At 42.9% G+C, this 21,566-nt stretch overlaps 1 protein-coding gene across 3 annotated transcripts in view; it reads right to left on the bottom strand.

Moving 5' to 3' along the window:
* RALY (RALY heterogeneous nuclear ribonucleoprotein) overlaps positions 1-5,946 on the bottom strand; it is a 256,203-nt gene extending 250,257 nt beyond the window's left edge. For all 3 annotated transcript variants that reach the window (XM_081948651.1, XM_081948653.1, XM_081948652.1), the window contains exon 1: positions 5,666-5,946. The gene's annotated coding sequence lies outside the window, so the exon portion shown is untranslated. The remainder of the gene's footprint in view (positions 1-5,665) is intronic.
* Positions 5,947-21,566: the final 15,620 nt, after the last annotated feature.

The raw sequence follows: 21,566 nt of genomic DNA, 5'->3' as shown, positions 1-21,566 counted from the left end.
CCAGTCTTTTGTAAAATGAGGCAAAATTGCATTTTTTTAAAAAAAAAAATAGCAATCAGCAATGTAAGCTTTTCATTTACATCTATGTATTATAATCGAGGCCTTTGAAATGATCAGTCAGTTGAACCTGTAAAATATTAAATAACTGAGGAGATGAAACGCAACAATGAACCATTTCACCAATAGCTCTGTGCTCTTATATAATAGAGAGATCAATTTAATCAAAAAGGGCAACTTCTAAAATAAAAGCTTATCATTGGCATTCTTCGGGGATAGCTGAAGACAGAACCTTCTTCAAATGCAATAGCCTAAGGCAATGATGGCGAATCTTTTCAGCACTGAGTATGGAAAAGGGAGCGCACGCACGGCCAGCTACTAGTTACTGCCACACATGCATGAACGACAATCAGCTCGCCAGTGCGCCTACTCATGCCGGAAAATGGAAGACTAGCTTTTCCAGTTTCCGGCACTGCTGCAAGAATGAAGATAGGCTGATCGTCGTGCGGACATGCACACCAGAAACCTGGAAGAGGAATGGGCAATGCTATGCATGCTAGGCAACATGGCTCCGTGTGCCACTTCGGGCATGTGTGCCATAATGGGACTAAGGGCTTGGGAGGGTGGGGAACAATAAAGAGTATGACATCTCTTAGGTTGGAGAATATACCTATACCTATTAACATTTCAACATTTTTCTGAAAAACTTCTACCATTTGAAAGATTTAGATTATGTAGATCAGCATGTATTCAACAGATTGATTCCTACAAATATTGGTATGAAAAGTGAAGGGTTAGGATTATATTTTAACTACCTTATTACAGCTTTGTGAGTTAAAAGAAAACGGTTTGTTATTAAGTTAAGGTATTTTGACTAGCATTTTGGTAAAATTGGAAAGCCTTTGAGGTGGCAATATGTGCAAAAGCTACATCTCTTCGGCTCCTTATTGCAAACTTCCCTATGTTTCTGCTTCCTTTTCACTGTTAGCATACATTGCTTTGTTAGCTAAATTTCCTAGGAAATCTTCTAATTTTTGATGGGGTTAACCAAGGAAACTAAAACCTGTAAATCTGTAGAAATACAAATTGTATTTCAGCTCATTAAAAAAGAAAAAAAAGAAAGAATCAATTTCTTAGTCTGTATCCCTATATCAGGGGTGTCCAAACTTGGCAACTTTAAGACTTGTGGACTTCAACTCCCAGAATTCCCCAGCCAGCAGAGCTGGCTGGGGAATTCTGGGAGTTGAAGTCCACAAGTCTTAAAGTTGCCAAGTTTGGACACCCCTGCCCTATATGAACCTAACTGTACCACAAGTGTAGTTTGGTAACATCTTTTTTCTGACATCACTCTCATCTAATCCCCAGCTCCTGAGTGAGAAAGGCTTAAATCAGCCTTAGGTATACCAGGATTAAAATAGTGTTCTCTCCTTAACTCTAACTCCACCAAGGGCAGTCTCAAGACGTTTGAACTCTCCTAAGCTTTATTATATTTTATCTTAGAAGGAAGTCAGGTGATTGGCAATGACTCAAAAGAGAGGTCACAGATTGAGGAGAAGGACTAGCAACAAGAATACAGTAGAAAAAAAACCCGCTAGTTATTCTTTTCTGCCTACTTAGAGATGGGTAAAAGGCATTTTAATTCAGTAGTGAAGTAAAGATAAATTCTGGGGAAATGCTTGCACATGCTTGTTGAGAATAAAAATGGGGAAACAATATTGAAGCCCATATAATTTAAATTTCAATTAAGCCAGGGCAACTGGAATGAAGGCCATTATTAGATAATCAGAAAAATGTCACAGAATGATGTGTCTTTCCTTTAGGTCTCAAGGACTCTTGTGAAAATTTCCCATAGATAAAAATTATATGGCTGTGTACACCCCCTCTATTAAATTATAAATTGTTTGGCTTGGGTTTTATTTAGAATGATGTGTAAGCCCAGACAACTGTTTGTAAACTGGGTTTCACAGCTTAGTTTGTTGTATGAATTCAACCAACTGTGGCTACATAAATTATATTTAGTACAACTTAGGATCACAGACTATGTTTGGGATGATATTTTACTACGTTTAAATTCTAAACAAAGTTTCCTCCCATTTTAAGATTTGGAGCTATCATTAGCCACATTCAAAGGGAAAGAGACTCTTCATTTATGTCGCCACACCTTGTAATCTACATACACCATCTGCCCATCTCATCCTGGGTCTGATAATAGGGATAATAATATCGGTCTAATATCTTGAGATATTCTAACTCGTCAAAGAATTATTTTTATTTTATATACAAATACTGCACTGTTCTTGTTAATGTGATCTTTACATTTAGTTCAAGGTTTGAATTTTCCATTGTGGTAAATAAATAAAAACTTTTACTGAGTGAATTGGTAACTGAATGCTCCAAGGCCTCTTTTATTGGTATTTTTTTAAGAACCACGTTACAGCACATTTTTCTGTCAAATAAAATGATATTCTCCATCAAAAGCATTAATTTTCCCTTCACACTATTTATGGGAAATTAGACAATTGAAACGTAGAGTTGGGCCAAGTATAAGTTATATACATGGGCCTATATCATCCTAATCCTCTTCCCTTCCATCATCATTTGGGAAAAATCTCACACATATTCCTTTCCTTTCCATTCCCTCCCTTCCTTCCTTCTTTCCTTCCTTCCTTCCTGATATTTGGGCTACTTCTTGATACACTTGCTGTTGTTGGCAAAGCTTTCCAGCCATTGGATAATATATCCTAAACATTTATGGCTGTTATTCTTTTCAAGTGGCTGCCTTTATTAGACTAACACTCTTTGTCAGTCCCTTAAAATCTGTCTACAACTTTATCTTGAGATGTAGATCATAAGGTGGCATTTTGCTAGAAAGCAGAAGACCATTAGGCTAAACTGTGTGGCTCTTGGAGAAATGCTCCCCATTCTAACCAAACTCATTTCTTGGTTTGTGTTGCAACATCAACACAAATCTATAAACATGAATACCAGTGACAAGCCACTGATAGCAGCTATCTCTCTACATCTTACAAACACTTCTTAATAAGGATGATCTGACGAAATTATTGAAAATAATCTCCTTAGACTTCAGCAGGATGATATTACTTCTTGCCATTAAAATCAATTAATTTAAAAATACTGAGCATCAACTTTTTGTACCCACGGGTTTTATTCATTTGTTGCAGTAAAAATATTTCAGATTTTATTTTTATTTTTTTAAAAAATCCTCTAGCTCATACTTCAAAAAACAAAAAAGCAAGAAAAACTCACCTAAAATAGCTAAATCAAACACAACAGCAAAATCTATGCAGCTAAACAAAAAGCCACATTTTCATAGCATCTCCTGTATATCCCAGCTTGTAAACTAGTTGGGTTGAAGTGTGGGGCATGGTTTCATGATCTATTTTGTTGAATGTACTTAAATCTGGCTCTCAAGGCTGTCATTTCCCCATCAGCACAGTCATGCTTGACAAACCAGGCATATTTAAAAATGGGAGCATGAGCCTATCAATCTTTCATACATTGTTCAGTTTAGGAGTTCATGGATACTCTTGGCATATTTATGTGATTTTAGATGGCAAATTAATTAAAAAACCTGTTCCCCTATTATGAAATCATGCTTGAGAATTACAGTTTTTTACAGCAAGTAAAGTAATATTCTATGATTGCCCAGTTCTGGAAAGGTAGTTGTCAAATGAAAGCTTTTGCCAGGTTGAGACAAAGCAGTTTCATATTGTTTCTATCTGTAGGAGACATAATGGTGTTCTAATTGGACATAGGAGTACTTGCATGCATCCTATCCAATACATACTTCATGTGTTTTTGTGGAACTTAAGAACTGTGTAAAAGCTGGAGTGTTGGTTTGACTAAGAGATTCGTGTTCAGACACAGCAGGTTATGAAGTCTCTTGGAGCAAGGCTCTATCACAGCCTGATCTATATACAAAGTTGTTGTGAGGCAAAAAAAATTCTGAAGGTATTCCTTAGAAGGTATATAGTCAACGTTGCTTTCAGCAAAAATCAGGAAAGCTCAAGTTCTGTAGCGTTACATAAATATGTTTTGTTTGGGAAAGATCATCTATTCCAGAATTAATTGTGCAAGCTGCACGTGACTGTGTAAATCTATGATAACATGTACCTGTTGCAATTAGTAAGCGACACATTTCTGAGAAACAAGATGAAACCTCCACATGAAAGGGCAGTAAAGTAATTACTATGAGACTTAATTAGATGCAAGAGAACAATGTTCATATATCAGTGCAGTTCACTATAACCTTGGGGCAAGGCACTAATATTCATTTGCATCATCTCTTTCTGCTGGTGTGGTGGGTAAACAAAACTTTAAACACTTTTTTAAAAAAATAGTATTGAAAGATTAAAAAAAAAAACCATAATAAAGTAGGATAACAAAACAGGCCAGTAATTAAATGCAGGCATAGAATGCAGAATATCTTAGGAGCAACCTCTGGCACCTCATGTTTAAATGACTGATAGGAAAGGAGATAGGAAACATTGCCAAATACAGCAGAGAATGTGAGACTAAATAGAAAAGGAGTTTAACCTGCATAACTTTACAGCTTCTGATGAAAAGCATGTGCTGCTTGTGGGTTGCAATATTTATTCTTAGCATTCTCAAGCCTTTAAACACAGATCACAGAGCCCGAAATCAGATCATTCAGGGAGAGCTCCAGTCGTACTGCCACAAGAACAATCTAGACATAGACATCTTAATAAGATTGCATCTTAAGATTCTAATTCTGGCATCCTAAAGCTGTAAGGTACCAGAGGCAAGTTTGCAAGCAATATATTACACAAATAAGTCAACACACCATCATCAAACACAGTTTGTATTCATACCAATGCATAAAAGGTTGTGAGGTTTTTATTATTATTATTATTATATTACCATAACTTTGGTGCTTCTCTTATACATAATAAATTGGTTTATTACTCTATTTTGGTGTCTCCAAGCGTCAGTAGAAAACTTTCCCCCCTTCAGTCTCCTGCCTATTTTCTTTTGGTACAGTAGCACTTTTATTTTCTTTGTCCCTTTGGTGGGACTTTAATCAAGCGAAAAGTATGGACTGGCAACATCATGGAAACATATTTGAAATCCAAATTGCAAGGAGCAATTTTAAAAAGGGAAAGGGGAAAAAATATTTTTTTTTCTCTGAGAAATGCCTTCAAATTCTTTAGAAAAATCAATCCAAGAAACTGCAATGATCATTTGGCAGAATACAAGAACCAAAATACTTTAATCATAAAGAAACAAAAAATGTAAAAGTTCAAAGAGAAAGAAAGCCACACATGTCAAGTCAAACATTTGAAGAGGAGGAAAAATACATGGGTGTTTAAAATATGGCAGAGGGGTAAGACAAGCTTTAAAAACAGTACATCATTTTAAAAGGAGAAAAACAGAACAAGATTAAGCAAAGGAAAAATTAGTTGGGAGGTGGATGCCCCAAAAAAGAAGTAAAATTTGCTGGATTCCAACACGGAAGGCAGAGCAAACAAACAAAAAAAGCGGGGGAAAGCTAGTTCTCTTTAAAAACAAAAACAAAAAACCCAAAACCAACACAACAACCAAAAAAAATTAATAATATTTTCTGGGTCACTGAAAAAAGTAAACGGAGGAAAAGCGGCTGGAGGGAGAAGGAAAAAAAAATACTCACCAAGCAAGAAAATTTTCAGAAGTAAAAATGTCAAAGAAGAAGTGAGTGAAAGAAGACAGGGAAGGAGGAAAGAGGAAGAGAGCCAGCACCAAGACAGACAGTAACAGCCCCGCAGCAGCCCAAGCTACCGCTCTTTGCCCGGGTAAGCAGCAGCCGCCGCCAACTCTACCAAGCTGCGAACACACTGGCAAGGCTGAGACTCCTGGCGCTAAGATGCCTTTCAGCAGAACGCACCATTCCTAGGCACGGGAGGGGGTCGAAGGACCGCAGACCTCTGCAGCTTCCAGGCTTCTTCGCGGTGGGGAACCCCGCAGAGCAAGCCCGGGAAGGACTCTTCAAAAAAGATGGAGGGGGATTTGCTGGATGGAACGAGAGGGCGTTGTCGGTGGGCGTCAAAGGTCCCGACTCTGCAAAACACCTCGTCTTCCCCCTATGCCTAATTTTGAAAAAGTCCGTTCCTGAAGATACTAGGCGGTGGGGAGGGAAACCGGGCGGGGAAAAGGAGGCAGAGATTTATTCGCTGAGCGCGGCTTGAGGCGATTCCTCGGATTTAGCGGCGGAGGAATCGTCCTTCCAACCTCTAGTCCTCCTGCCGGTTCCTCCGCTGTGTCTTTTCTGTCACAGGAGGATTGGGGAAGTGTCGGACCTTGAAGCGGGCGGAGCTGGGGAGTGGGGGGGGGGGCTGACGACCGGGGACGACGACGAAAGGCAGCGATGCCCCCTGCTAAGGAGGGTCTGGGTCTTTCGGAGAACGGGGTGCGATGTCGACCCCCCCCCCCCACGACAGCGTAAAGAGACACGTTTTAAGTGGGACTGTGCAATACCGCCGCCCCCTAGCAAAAACTACCCAATGTTTTTTTCAACCAATCCTAATTCAAAAAGAAGATAATTTGGGAGAAAGTCTCAGAGGTGGCATTCTTGCTCTGATCATTTGTTATGAGTTGGCCGGAGAAGGAAACCGAAATGACAAAGGATGTGTCCTAGCACTACAGGTTACAAACTCCAACATTTCCTTCTGTAACTGGTGCTGCTGCCGGCATATAAGCACCGACGGGAGGAATTTGCCCCATGACATAATCCACTGCCTACATATAACAGTAGAAACAGCAGAAACTTTGTGCAGAGATCACAGGAAGATATAGCAGCAGGTCAAGGATGGTAGACTAGTTAGTATCAAGGCAAGAATCTTTTAAGAAGACTCACTGTCACCATGGTTGCACTGATTCCTCTGTCAACAATACCGAACAAGTCAGTCCACGCCTATCAAAAACATCTGCCAGGATTTCCCACCTTCTTTGAAGCTATATGGAAAAACACCGTCTGAAACAAGAATTGCTGCTCAACATTGTCCACCTATAGAACTAGATATGTACTCAAGATAATGGAATTTGGACTAGATACATGGATCACCCTCACAATCAACAGGAGAAAAATAGTGAAAACTGAAGGACTCAAGGTGCCCTATGGAAACAACATGATCACTACAAATCCTTGGGCATCCTTCAAGCTGATAATATCAAAGCACACTGAAGTCAAGAGGAAGGCTAGAAGGGAAAACCATCATGAAAATTAAGACTACCTTAAAGTCCAAACTCTGGAGGAAATACCATCAAGGCAGTTAACATTTGGACAATTCCATCCTGCACAGACTGACTACAAACAACTGCATGATAAAATAGAATGGGAATTAACAACAAATTGCTTCAGAATGGAAGAGAAGAGAAAGAACTGGAGAAAATCAGTAAACAGAGGTGGAATGACTGTGGCAAAAGAAAGCAAAGGTAGTACCAATAATAATAGGTATCTTGGGTGCAGTCCCAAAATAGCTGGAGCACCACTTGGACACCATCAACATTGATAAATCACCTTCAGTCAATTGGGAAAAGCAGCTTTATCTAGAACAGCTTATATTCTGTGATGATTCCTTTCACATCACCAAACATCTCTCTGTGCCAGGTTCTTGGGAAGGGCTGGCTAGGTGGGTAAAACTAGCAAATTCAGGCTAAACATCTTTGCTTTGCAACCAATCATAATAATTCAGCCCACTCTGCAATTTTCCTGGTTTCCTGCACTTTCATTAACTCTTAAGAAATGAGTGGTGGAGTGGGCTGTGTGTGTTTTGGAATACAGACTTCAAATTCCAAATTTCAGTGTGAAGAATGGAATGGAATAGAATAGAAGCTAGAAATCTACAGTTCTACAGTTTTCTGCTGGGAAAGCAGGCAAAATGTAGTAAATTCCCCCACTAATTAGAATCTGTTTAAAGCTGTGCAGTTTGCTATATAGCAACAGCAATAGCCCTTGGATTTATATACTACTTTGCAGTGCTTTACAACTCTCTCTTAAGCGGTTCACAGAGTCAGCATATTGCCCCAACAATCTGGGTCCCCCTTTTACCAACTTTGGAAGGCTGGAAGACTGAGTCAATCTTGAGCAGTGGGAATTGAACTCTAGCAGTCAGCAGAATTAGCCTGCAATACTGCATTCTAACTGTTGCACTACCATGGCTCTTATCATTGTATAATATGATTGTATCATATTTACTGTCATTAGTCTACAAACAGAGACATTGTTAAGGAAGACTGGAATTGGGTTTCTCCAACTTGGTGCCTGGTACCAGATATATTTTGGTATAATTTTTATCATATCATTGCCTATACTTACTGTACATGGGGGTTAAAATCCATCATATTTTGAGGAACCAGTTGAGGAAGGCTGGTTTATAAATTGTAAAATCCACAGCTTGTCTGTAATTCTAGATTTACATACATGAAAATAAATACGAGTAAAATCAGGAGGTCTTACTTCAGAACAGCACTATCTAAAGTGGTATAATGATGTCAGATGGGAAATTTGGATGGCATTTAGATTTCTTGTCATTTTTTGTTAAGCTTCCTTAATGTGAAAGACTGAACAGTAAATCAAAACAAACATTTTAAACTTTTTTTTCTATCCTAAAAATATTTGGGGCTTCAGTCCCTCTTTTCTTTCTTTGGTGACACAACAAAGAGGTACTATGTTGATGAAATCCCTTTTCCCTTCTTTTTAATGAATTTTTTATTTTCTTCAGGTGCAGAATGAATAACAATAAACTAAACCTTGTCAAAGAAGAGACATTCATTCCCAAATGTTACTTAGCAGCAAATTTGCAATACAACAATAAGTTCTACCATATACGGCATATACTGTATTCGTATTCCAATAAAGATTTTTTTTTTCAACTTCCAATACATATTACAATTATTTGTTCTTCACAAACAGTGAAGTCACTCTGGGGAGTGAATAAATAAGAATTGTTTTGCACATATGGCTTTTATAATAACATAGGAAAGAAAAATGTCTTGGGGTACTGTAAAAAAGATAAGGGTGAACTTGGCTTCCAGCATCACAGATTGCCTTACAGAACTGTAATAAAGCATTGATTTCCATTCCAGAATATTGAATTGGAATCTCCCAGAAGGCACACAAATGGTTTTTGTTAGCTATGGGTATTATTTTAATGCTTAACCAATGAGTTTGCACCCAATGATGTATTTGTGCTCCACACTTAGGTAACTATTGGCAAACAAATTAATAAAGGTACACTGTCCAACCTTACATTTTCTTGTTAAACATGCATTAAACATCTATATGGCACAATAATAAAATAGGCTATAGCTTAGGAAAGGGGGAGCCTGCTATTATGTGAATGTTGTCCTAATATAATATGTGATGGAAATATAACATTTAACATAGCTACAGTACGTAACCAAAATGGTTCGGTTGAAATCTGCATATGTAGGACTGATTGAGGTAGATTACAGGGGTGACACCGAAATATAATTTTATCATATTTTATCTATATCTTAAATTATTGTGTTCTATTCCAATTTCATTTTAGACTGTATTTTATTCCAATTCCATTTTAAATTGTATTTTATCAAATTCTATTTTAAATTGCTTTTATTAAATTTTAGTAATTTGTTTCTGGAACTTTGCACTTAGATATGGCCCAAGGGCAGTGGTGGGATTCACCCAGTTCACACCTATTTGGGAGAACCGGTTGTTAACTTTCTAAGTTGGAAGAAATCTCGCTTTGTTTTTTTCCATTTTACAGGGCTAATCCTGTAAGGAAGGCAGAAAGGAAACATTCTGGTGTTGTTTCTAGCTTAATCTTTATTGCCCTGCTTACAGAAACTGCCTCTCCTTTAACCTTTATTACATTTTAACAACTAAGGCGAAGTGCCCATCGACGTGAGTGATGTTGAGTTGGCCACGCCCACCCAGTCACATGACCACTGAGCCACGCCTGCCCAGCTGGTCATTAGGGCCGAGAAACGGTTGTTAAATTATTTGAATCCCACCACTGCCCAAGGGCTAATCAATAAAGACTCAGTGTCAATAAAATAGGCTATAGCTTGGGGGGGGGAGGTGGGGGAAACCTGCTATTGTGTGAATGTTGTCCTAGTATAATATGTGATGGATAAATTAAGCAAATGAGAGAAATTACCAGGCAGTTATTGTGCTACACTGGCTTGCTTGGAATTGAAGTCAGGTGACCTAGCTACTTGCGGGATCGCATCCTGCCCCATACATCCCTACGACCAATCCGCTCACACAGAGAGGGACTTCTCCGGGTGCCGTCCACTAAACAGTGTCGGGGGGCGACACCCAGGAGCAGGCCTTCTCTGTGATGGGCCCAGCCCTGTGGAATGACCTCCCCCTTGACATCAGGATTACTTCCGATCTCCGCTCCTTCCGTGTAAAGTTCAAGACCCACCTTTTTCAATCATCTGGCTTGGCTCAACCGTAGTTTATCCTTTCCTGTCCTATATCTGTTTAGTGTTCTAATTAGCAGATGTGGATGTTGTGCAAAAGAAGGAAGATGGCTAAGCTACAGGATTTGGTAAATTTCTATCATATATTGCTATCATATATTGTATATTTATAATCAGTACACAGAATTGTGTTTAACCTACTGGTACTTTGGGAGGCAACAGAGGGATGATAGGGATCAGCAGTGGGGAAATGACATTTCAAGGCTTTCTGGTTTTTGGTTAAATCAAGGATTGGTCTTACTTGGTCAACACTTCAACTTGGAAGTGGGGAAGGACCATCTTCCCTTTTTCTTCTGGACTAAACCTAGCTAAACGTAACAGAACAACAGAGCTGGAAGGGACCTTGGAGGTGTTCTAGTCCAATCCCTGCTCAAGTAGGAAACCCTATACTATTCCAGACAAATGGTTGTCCAATCTCTTCTTTAAAATCTCCCACAACTTCTGGAGGCAAGTTGTTCCTCTGATTAATTGTTTTAATTGCCAGGAAATTTCTCCTTAGTTCTAAGTGGATTGTCTTCTTGATTATTTTTGATTATTGACTACTTCATTGGGATCAACAAACATAGAAGATATGAATGAGACCTTCCAAAGAGGGATGTCACGTAACTACAAATTAAGGAAGTGAAACCTCTGTGGAGCTTAGGATGTCCAGGGGAAGTCTTTATTTTGACTCTACATTAGCTTTTTTCAACTTGATGCTCTCTGTTGGGATTGTGTTGGCCACTCCAGCTGGAAATTCTAAAATTTGTAAACTCAGCATACCTACAAAAACACCAGAGTTGGGAAAAATATACCCATTTACAGAGGTATATTAAACTAAAGTAATATAATGAAGATCATGTTTAACAGTAGTAAATGGGGGAAAAAATCTGGAAATGTATATTTTCATTCTTACAAATTCTTCTAAGACAGGTAATGTGTGAAAATGTGTATGCATCTGCATGTATATATAGATATATACTTGCACCCACATGCCGCACACAAGCATAAATAAAATTATCCCTGATCTGGCAAGAATAAGAATACTTTCAATTTGTGTTTCATAATGAGCTTTCATAGGAAAAACAAAACAAAACAGCACCACCAGCAAGAATAGAAACTGGTGTGGCTTGGAACAGGGAAAAAAAAGCTGCATCCATTAACTCTGGGATGGATGAGAAACAAGCACCAATTTCTTGAGGAAACCAGGCCTGCTGCTTACACAAACATTTGTCAGTGACCCTTTAGCCTCCTCATTAGGTACACAGCTGCAACCAGATTTACACGCTTTAATTAAAACTGACTTTACGAACTCATTTGCTCAGGCAGGGAAACATTAGAAGGAATAAACAGGCGAAGGGGGAGGATTACAACTGTGACATTTATTCTAATGAGCAAGCAGTCTTCTCCCTCCCTCCTCACAGGTAAATGAAAGTAACTTAACCATGCGCATAGCAATTAAAATCTCAAGCTACCCAATGAAACAGTTTCTTAAGGTTTCATGTACATCAGCAAATGCGGGAAAATGGTGCCTGTGTGGCTGCCTCAAAGGAAGCTTCAGAAACTGCTTTCTTCTTGATTCTTGCATTTCAGGAGAAAAGCATAAACAGAGGAAGACAGCTGCCCTGTTGAGACATGACAAAAAATACACAACTCCTCAACAAAGGACATATTGCAGTCGCGTTTGGAGTTTTTCCCAAACCACTAGAAACCACTCTTACAAGAGAATGATGAGAAAATAAGATTCACCTTGTGCATTGATGGAGCTTGGGATATTCTCATTGGAAGCAAGCCCCTAGAGAATAAGTAAGAAAATAAAAGCGTCAGCAGCAACATGGAGGAAAAGAGAAATACACATAATAAGGGAGTTCTGGCAACCCCACAAATCACAGCTGAGAGAAAAAGGGAAAGAAAAGAGAAGCGAATATGAGACATTTTGTTCTTCATTTTTACCTGCATTGGGTGCCGGTTTTACTTCTTGCAGTTCAGTTGTACAGGAGATGATCTTTCTATGGGTCATTTCTTCTTTTACTACTGTACCTGTGCACTGTATGAGCTTACATTATACCATGCAAGGGTCCAGGTGAATGCTCGACTTACAATCACGGTTGGGATCAGAGTTTTCAGTTCTAAGCAATGAGGTTCTTCAGTGACTTGCACCCACTTTTGCAATATAACTTGTCGTGATGGATAGGCAAATCACTGCAGTTGTTAGGTAGTTATGTGGTCGTTAAGTGAATCCCGGGTTCCTTGTTGATTTTGCTTGTCTGAAAGTAAAAATCGCAGGGAAGGTTGCAAATGGTGATCACATGATCCCAAGACACTGCATCCATCATGAATGCAGTCTGGATTCCAAGAGCTCAAATTTTGATCACATCCCTGTGAGGTTGCTACAATGGTCATAAGTGCGAGGACTAGTCATAAAACCACTTTTTTCAGTGCTGTTGTAACTTTGAATGGTCATTAAATGAATCGTTAGTCAACTGTCCTTGAGATATAGAAGTCCTCTGCTTCTTGCTAGTTTATTAGAGAATCTCCAGTTGCACATCTCTTGTATCAGAAACTTTACTTTGGAGGAGGAAGAGGAAATTCCTTGCAGAGATCAAACCTAAACAAAGGTTTAGAGATCTTTGGGTAAAAAAAAGTTTTACATGTGATGAATTCCCCCAAGGATTTGCTTGTTTCCTGATTATGTCAAAATGCATTTAGCAGTATTTTTCAACCTTGGCAATTTGAAGATGTTTGGATGCCAATTTACAGAATTCCCCAGCCAGCACACATCTTCAAGCTGCCAAGTTGAGAAACAATGGTATAAGGTGTGCTTATACATATGCATGTGAACATGAATTTACTAAGAAAATGAAGTAAACATAAAAGATATTTTAGGAAACATCACATAATAGCATTTATTTACTATGCTTTTATAGAATAGTATATGTATATACCATATATCTATAGGTTCATGTATATATACAGTGTATGTATATATAGATGTTCATGTATTTAGATTGTTTCCTAAAACAATTCTATAAATGATACATAAAACTACACACACACACACACACCCATCCACCCACCCATCTATCCATCTATCTATCTAAAAATGGCTGTGTGTGTGTGTGTGTGTGTGTGTGTGTGTGTTCCAGCATAACTCTGGAATGCCTCAAGCAATTTCAACCAAACATGGTACACAGATGTCTTACTCTCTGGAAAAAGATGCTGTGGGAGTAAGACGCCTCTAACACCCCTTGGATTGTATGTTCTGTTAAGATACAGTCTGTTGTGCCTTAAAATGGCTTCTACTGTACTGCTGTAAAATGGCTTCTACTGTACTGCCATAAAATGGCTTCTACTGTACAGCGCAGTGAAGTTGACATGGTAACAGCTTCACAGTACTCCACAAGGGGGCTCCCCCCACTAAGGGGGAAAATTTAACATTAGAAATCACATTTGGTCCGGAAATTTCCCCCCTATAAATAAATACTTGGGCAACACTGGGTTATCAGCTAATATGTGTGTTTGTGTGCGCGCGCACGTTTGTGTGTGTATCAGGGGTGGGTTATAGCCGGCGTTACTGCCAGTTCGCTCGTGTGCGCCCTGGATATGCACTGCACACTCTGGATATGTGCTGCGTGCGTATGTGCTGTTCAATGGAAAACTCCCCAAAAAGATGGCGGTGGCGACAACGGCAACCAGAGAACTGATTTGGGAGCGTGGCCAGCCTGGGTCACTGCCGGTTCTGCAACCCAGGCTGGCATACCACTACAGTTCAGCTGAACCGATCCGAACTGGTAGGAACCCAGCTTTGGTGTGTAGGTATGTATGTAGGTATGTATGAAGGTGAAGGTTCATTTTCCAAGCTTGTGGGTTGGTTTCCAAACATTTTGTTATCAGAGTAGGTAACATCTTCAGCAGAGTGTAGGGAATGTCAGTGTTCCTGTGTTTATAAGGGCTTCAGGTGTGGTTGTGTCAAGGGAGAGTCTTGCAATGGGTCTTGGGATAAGGAGATTAGGTACATCAGGTCAGGGTTGCTGGGAGGTGAACTGCTGGTGGGGGAGGGGTTGCGTGGGTTGGTTGAGGGTCACTGCAGTCTGGTTGGCTGTGCCATTGGTTTGGATTCTGAGGGTTCATAGGCTGATTTTAGGTAAATGTGTCTGAGTGGACAGAGAGATTTATCAGCAATGCATCTGAAGTCAGGAAATAAAGATGAAGACACTAGACAAAGAATATGGCGTCAAGAATTTCAAAACAAAGAATATATTGTGATGATGGATACTCAGACTTGCCACTTTGATATTTCTGCCTTGATAGAAAAATGAGGGTGTAGGTGACCCCAGTTATGACAAAGTTGGGCACAAAAGGCATTTCAAAATTCTCCACCAATTCTGTAGGCAGAAACATCTCCGCCATCGATTCGTTGGACAGCTCCGGCGGCGTCTCCTTTCCCAGGCGGACATCACCTTCGAAGGGGCCATCGAGCAAGCCAGAGCCGCGGAGCTGTCCGATGAATCGATGGTGGAGATGTTTCACCTGCCACCGCCACCAGGCCGCACCTGCCTGGTAGACGAACTGGTCCCTCTGCCAGTCAGCTACCCAGAGGAAGGCGTGGTGGCTCGCATCGGTCAGCCTGCCAGGCGGCGAGCACCTCCACGAGCTCGTGAAGTTCCAGTTGCCTGCCTGGGCTGCGGCGGTAATCACGACCGCTCGGCTTGCCCGTTCAAGGCTGCCGTATGCCGCCGCTGCCTGAAGAAGGGCCATCTAGCCCAAGTCTGCCAGGCACCCCTGCCTCTTCCTCAGCACGAAGGCGACGTCCCGACACCAGCGACCAGCTCAGCGAGGCCAGCAGCCCAGCCAAGCCAACAACAGCGGAAGCCGCGCGATGGGTGTTTTGCTGTCGGCGCCGAACAACAAACCATACCTGCAGAGTCGGCCATCCATGCTGCCGCAGGTGCTGAGCGCATCAAGGCGTCGCTCCTGATCGAGGGCTCCCCTTGTACCATGGAAGTGGACTCGGGCTCTTCCCGATCCCTCCTCTCCTGGGCAGAGTTCTCTCGCCTCTGCCCGGGCATTTCCAAGGCACAGCTCTCCTCCCCGGACTCTGCCCTTCGGGACTACCAGGGGACTTTAATTCCCACCCTGGGCTGTTACCTGGTGCGGGTGGAGTATGGGGACTTTTCTGGGTGTCTGCCTTTGCTTATTGTAGAAAAACCTTTGCCAGCCCTATTGGGCCTTGACTGGTTCCCTGCCTTGGGTGTTGCTGTCCATGGGGTTCGGCAGGTTTTAGCCACGCCTCCTGACGTGGCCGACGTCCTTGCGCAATATGCCGACGTCTTTGATGGGCAGCTGGGAACGTACAAGGGCACCCCCATCTCCCTTAATCTCGACCCCCAGGTTGCCCTGATTAGGCTGAAGGCCCGTAGGGTGCCTTTCGCCTTGAGGGCCAAGGTTGATGCTGAGCTGGATAAGCTCATCGCGCAGGGGTATTGGAGCCGGTCGATTACTCTAGATGGAAGACCCCATTAGTGATCCCTGTCAAGGCGGACCGCTCCATACGCCTCTGCGCGGACTTTAAGTCGACCATTAACCTTGCCCTCCAGGCGAACCCCTATCCAGTTCCGGTAGTGCAGCACTCTTTAGGACAGGGCTGCATCTTTGCGAAACTGGATATGGCGCAGGCCTACCAGCAGCTCCCGGTGGATGACGAGGCGGCGGCCGCACAGACCATCGTCACCCACCGAGGAGCCTTCCGTTGCCGCCGCTTACAATTCGGCGTATCCGTTGCCCCGGGGATCTTCCAGAGCCTCATGGAGCGTCTGCTCCATGGGCTCCCTGGCATGGTTCCGTATTTCGATGATGTCCTGATCGCCGCAAGCAGCCGATCAGGCCTCATCGAAATACTCCAGAAGGTCCTCGACCATTTCAGGGGTGCGGGCTTAAAATTAAAGCGCAGCAAATGCTTGTTTGCTGTGCCTAGGGTGGATTTCCTGGGTTTCACCGTTGACGCCCAGGGAATTCACCCCACCCCCTCCAAAGTAGCAGCCATCAGGAACGCCCCCACGCCTGCCTCCAACACGGAACTGCAGGCGTTCCTCGGCTTGCTCAACTTCTACGCGCCATTTCTCCTGCACAAGGCGTCACTAGCCGAGCCGCTGCATCGGTTGCTCGACCGATCAGCGGCCTGGTGCTGGGGCAGCCACGAGGCGCATGCGTTCGCGGCTGTCAAAGAGCTGCTGACGTCAGAGGCAGTACTAGTTCAGTATAGTGACAGGCTGCCTCTGACTCTAGCTTGTGACGCCTCCCCCGTGGGTTTGGGGGTGGTCCTGAGCCATGTCCTGCCCAATGGCTCGGAGGCCCCCATCGCCTTTTATTCCCGGACACTGACTTCTGCGGAACGCAATTACAGCCAGATTGACAAGGAGGCTCTGGCTGCAGTGTCTGGGATCAAAAGGTTCCACGATTACTTATACGGGCGGCACTTTACTCTGTTCACCGACCACAAACCTCTCCTTGGGCTTCTGGCCGGTGACAGGCCGACCCCTCCCATTCTGTCCCCACGGATGACCAGGTGGACGGAATTTCTAGCTGCGTACAGCTATTCTCTTATCTATCGGCCAGGAAAGCACTTAGGGCACGCTGATGCCCTCAGCCGTTGCCCCCTCCCTGTCACCGATCCTCCGACAGTGCCTTGCCTGTCGGTCCTGGCAATAGCTGACCTGGCCCTGCCCCTCTCGGAGGAGGAGGTGGCTGCGCAGTCCAGAGCAGACCCAGCCCTTTCGCAGGTCATCATGTGGGTCCTGAGGGGCTGGTCTGATGGGGCGGTGTCTGAAGACCTCCGCCCTTTCAAGGCCAGACAGCTGGAGCTGTCAATCCAGAGTGGGTGCCTCCTGTGGGGTGGCAGGGTGGTGATTCCACCCAGCCTTCGCCACCAGGTGCTGTCTCGTCTCCACGAGGGCCACCCAGGCATAGTGCGAATGAAAGCTCTCGCTCGCAGCTATGTCTGGTGGCCCCGGATGGACGACGAGATCGCATCCTGGGTGGCCGGCTGCTCCCCCTTTCAACGTTCCCGGCCGGCGCCTTTACTTTACTTTTACTTTTATTTAGATTTTTATACCACCCCCTCTCCCCAAAGGGACTCGGGGCGGTGTACAGTCAGATAAAAAACACATCAATAAATAGAAAATACAAACACAAAAGAGGAGGCAATAAAAAACTGTACATATCTGAAGCAAAGTAGTTAAAAGCAATATTTAAATAACCCTAAAAATACCCAATTAAAATAAAATATCTGCCTCCGGCTGCCACGCCCAGGGAATGGGAACTACCCCGGGGACCCTGGTCCCGATTGCATTTAGACTTCGCGGGGCCTTTTCGAGGTCAGGTTTTCCTGGTTGTGGTGGACGCTTACTCTCGCTGGGTGGAACTCATCCTCATGAGGTCCACCACGGCAGAGGCCACCGTCAGAGCGTTGACTAGGCTTTTCGCCACTCACGGCTTGCCGGACGTCATCGTCTCTGACAATGGTCCTCAGTTTGCGTCCACCGGATTCCAGGTTTTCCTGGCCTCCCAGGGCATCTGCCACGCGCCACTCGTGCCTTACCATCCTGCCAGCAATGGTCGGGCGGAACGGGCGGTCCGCTCGGCCAAGGAGGCGTTGGGCAGGATGGAGGACGGCGACTGGCCTTCAAGGGTGGCTGCTTACCTATTGGTACAGCATGCCACGCCTTGCCCCCTATCCGGAAGGTCTCCAGCCGAGCTGCTGATGGGCCGGCACCTGCGGACCACCTTGGATAGGCTGCACCCGCTTTATTCCAAGGAACAGCCAGGCAACCTGGGGCCCCCTTCCCGCAACTTCTTGGTGGGGGACTTAGTTTGGGCACAGGCGTTCTCGGGGGATGCCAGGTGGGTGCCAGCCACCATCACCGCCATAACCGGTCCCTGTTCTTACAGGGTCCAGCTACCTGATGGGACCGAATGGCGGCGCCACCTGGATCAACTGAGGCGCCGCCAGTTGTCCGGGACCAACGACATCCCTGCGGCATCGTTCCACCGCCACCTGCAGCCGAGCCGTCCTATGGTGTCCTTCCACCATGGCCGTATACTACTCCCCAGCTGCCCGGTGACCTGGTTCTACTGGATGCCGCCTTCCGGCCGCCCTTGTTGGAGGACCACCACCTCAGTGGGCGGGTTCCTCCCGGTTTCCCTTCACCTTTGACCTTCCCCGAGTCAGGCCAACCTTACCCAGAGACTAGTTCTCCATGCCCCGTCTCAAGCCCGCCTTCGGCCGCGCCCCCTCGGCCCTGCCTACCTGTTGCGGAGATTCCACCGTCTGCAGCAGGCCTTCAAAATGGCGCCCGGAGCTCCACTCCCTTGCGGGAGGAGCTTCCACGGGCACCTCCTTCCCCGCCGACGACTCCAGCTACAATGAGGCGTTCTGGGCGGGTCCGGCGCCGCCCAGCCTACTTGCGTGAGTACACATGTGCTACGTCCGCACATGCGCCCTCACTGGGGGGGAAGGTGTGTAGTGTCCTGGCAAATGACGTCAGGGAGTTTCCCCTAGTCAGCCAGCAACAGCTACAGCGGTAGCAACAGCCAGGTCGTGTCTGATTGGCTAAGACGTGGCCTGGCTAAAACGCGGGTAATTCTCCCTTCTTTGACTGGCTGTGTTGCCTGACAGCTTTCATATAAATAGCTGTCAGGCAGCCTCAGCCGCTGATTCTCTCCTGTATTTTGACAGCTGCTTGCTTTGTTAATAAACCTTGTTGATTCTACCTCACGATCTTTGCCTGCGTTCTTGCCGACTTAACAGATATAATTTCAAATTTCTCCAGAGCAAAGTAGTTCAGGTCAGGAAACAGAATCCAATTGACTGGAACTATATAGGTTGTAGAAACAGAATCTGACTGAGTTTTTCTTCTTATACTCTAGTGTTTTTCCAATGTGGCAACTTCAAGATGTGGGGATTCCCAGAATTCCCTAGCTAAGGTTGAAAAAAAACCCTAGTTTTTTAGTGGAGTCCTTGGTGTTCTCTGAGCTTGGTTGTTTGCTTGCAGATGTTTCATGATGCAACTGGATAACATCATCAGTGCAAGTGAGTATGGAGTGTATTTCCTATTTATCTAAAGAAGCTTGCCCTGCCAGGTTTGGTAGGAGTTGTGGTTTTCTCCTTGGTAGTTCTTTGATTAGGTTATTGTTTTCTTCTTGGTGGTTTATCTGATGTTAATCCCTGCTTATCTAGGTGTTGGCTACAAGATGCGTTCTGGTCTTTTTTGCTTCCTTCTTAACTTTCTGTCTCTTTTGAATGGAATGTAAATATTAAAAGAAGAATAAGAAAAGTGGTGGCTGCATATCTTTACTTCATAACAAGTGGACCTGCTCTGAATTCTTCTCCAAAGCACATGCCTAAGTCCCAGAATATATATATATATATATTCTCTGGATTCACATAGTATCCTTGATCTTCCCACAGATTCAAAATAACATGTCACAAGCATATAGTTAAGTCCTTTCAAATAGTCCCAAAGTGCATAAAACTGCTCAAGGGGAAAGAACGTTTCTTCTACATCCAGTCTGTGAAGTCAGCTGGATCTGGAAAAGCAAGCAAATAGACCTGTTACACTTAAAAGTGTAACGAGCAAACAGAATGTTGCATATTAAATGCCTCAGGTATTCTCTCTCAGCAGCACCTAAGCACACCTAGGTACATTTATGATACTGCTGATTTCATAATGATTTGTGATATTTCTGTGATATTTGGTGCTTCATTTCTGAAAACTGAGTATTTCTCATCACAAGGGCAATGAAAGTTCAGTTCTTGGAAACTGAATCTTAAATCCTATAATGGTCTAACATGGTATCTAACTTAATAATAATTTCCAAAAATTTCATGTTAAAAGCCTTACAGTGGCAGTCTGATTTGTCAATATGGCAAGAAAAAACTAAGAAAGCACAGGACAGTTGTAACAAAAGTAAGTAATATTAGAATTAGGAATCAATTTGCCAGTGCAAAGAAATTTATAATAATTGAGTAATTTTTCAAGTTCGGCACAAGAGAGCTGCTGATAAACATCTACCAGTAAAGTTTGTTTGAGGGCAATTTGATAGTTTGGATATCTTACTTTTCCTTTTTCTAAAAGCCTTTTTTCTAAAATGTTTTGTTAAAACTGTCTTGGCTTTCACCCCCTGCTGGATTTCACTGCAGGGAAAGAGATGTATGAATTTTTAAGCAGTATGGGTACAAAACTATCGGTAACAAAATATACCTTTCTTTTTCCTCCCCAACTTCAAATAAACAATGGACTAATACAAGGAACATATTTTTTTAGCTTAGTGGTGGTGTTGGCATGGGTGGTTTTATTAAATCTAAATAATAATAGCGTTAAATATAATCTTCTGTAGATTGTTTCTGATGAAATTCTGAACAGTAGTAGAAACAAAAAGAAAGTACAGGAGAAGGAATAACAGGAATACATATGAAGAAATACAATTATAAATATTTAGGATTCCCTTCAGTGTAACTGTTAGTACAAATTATAATTTAACTGCACACACACAAAAAGAAAAATGCAAAGGAAGAATCATATAGATATTTAGATGAAATACCCTTAGACTAAGAATCAACAAAGGGGCTTGTTGGGAAAATTTGATAGCTAAGAAAACAGGCTAGAAAAAGAAATTTCCAGATGAAATGTTATTATTGAAGTCACCTGTAGCTCACACTTTATAAAAACAATGTCATCCTAAAACAAACAATAAGTTTATAACAACAAATATCGAAAAGACAAACAAAGATCAAATGGGTTCCTGTTGAACCTTGCAATCAACTTTGCCATCCAAAAGGTAGAGGAAAGAACCAGAACTCTAGTGAACTCTAGTGAACTTATTTCTTATTAATTGGGTTGATAGAGAGATTGAAATTGCAGGAACCTTGGAGGAGAGTAACCATATCATACTGAGATTCAGCATAATGCAAGTGCAAGTAATTGACCAAAGCCAAACTAATAATAATAATAATTTTATTTGATTAGCCGCAACCCTCTCCCGAAGGACTCGGGGCGGCGTACAATCAAACAGATAAAAAATACACATAAGACAAACATATATACAAA

This window comes from Natrix helvetica, assembly GCF_964273705.1.
Source record: "Natrix helvetica genome assembly, chromosome: 3".
Taxonomy (NCBI): domain Eukaryota; kingdom Metazoa; phylum Chordata; class Lepidosauria; order Squamata; family Natricidae; genus Natrix; species Natrix helvetica.
The sequence above is the reverse complement of the archived record's forward strand: the minus strand, read 5'-3'. Positions and strand labels throughout refer to the sequence as shown.